The sequence below is a fragment of the Lottia gigantea genome (genome assembly GCF_000327385.1).
Source record: "Lottia gigantea unplaced genomic scaffold LOTGIsca_243, whole genome shotgun sequence".
Classification (NCBI taxonomy): domain Eukaryota; kingdom Metazoa; phylum Mollusca; class Gastropoda; family Lottiidae; genus Lottia; species Lottia gigantea.
Genome location: NW_008708717.1, coordinates 93,821 through 94,928, shown reverse-complemented (window position 1 = coordinate 94,928; position 1,108 = coordinate 93,821).

Genomic DNA, 1,108 nt, shown 5'->3' with positions numbered 1-1,108 from the left:
TTTTTTTTTTATGAAACAAAGGTATTTTGGACAAAAAGTGTATTTCAGGACATTGTTTGCCATATTATATGAAGGTTATAATAAATAAGTGTTCAAAAAACCTCCCCCAGTTATTAGAACTATGAGAGTCCAATAAACCTTCCCCAGTCGTTAGAACTACGTGATTTTCTCTACATTTTGACCAAGTCCGAAGAATTGAAATTTGACAGGCAGGTAGCTCTACCATCTGGCTGACCGTCCGTGAAGTTAGACTGAGATTACGCGGAGCTTAGGCAGCATGCTACATTGAATTTTCCACTTTCTAAGCTTACATCTCGGCAAATAAAGCTTCGATTGAGATGCGGTTATTTTTGCTATTGACGGGAACCATTTGTCTATCACTCTACCAAGTTTCAATCGGATCGCTTCAGTAGTTTATTCCCCACAAATCATGCGCAATTTCGACTTTTACTTTTAGAAAAAAAAAAACACTACATTTCAAACTTTTTATTCATAATTATTTATATAATGATACAACAATAAATGTCTTCTTCTTCTTCACCTTCTCCAACTCTCTCTTTCTCAACATCGTCAATCCAAGTCTGAATCCTCCTCCTCCTCTCCTCCCTCTTCGCCTCCATTCTTTCCCTCGCCCCCTCCTGCCTCCTCAACCTCTCCTCTCGCTCCACATCTTCTATCCAAGCCCGAATCCTCCTACTTAACTCCCTCTTCGCCTTCATTCTTTCCCTCGCTTCCTCCTTGCTCAACCACTCCTCTCCCTCCACATCTTCCTCCACACTACCAATAACATTCATACTCCTCGCCCTCTCGGCCCTCCTCTGTCTCCTTCTCTCCTCCCTCCTCTCTTTCTTCCCCTTATCACCTGCTTCCCTTCTCACATCCTTGTTTCAAACAAACAAACAAATCTCAAATGGTAGGGTATATGCTTTTTCTTCTCTTTACCTCTAAGAAACTTGATATACCCCCCGAGCCTGGAGTTTTTAGGGACAATTTACATAGTTCTTATGGTCTGGACAGGGTTTTTTGGACACTGAATTCAGGTGGGCTTAGTGGTTAGGCCTTTTGATTTTCCAAATGCAAAAAGTAGACTTTGAATGGGATATTTGAA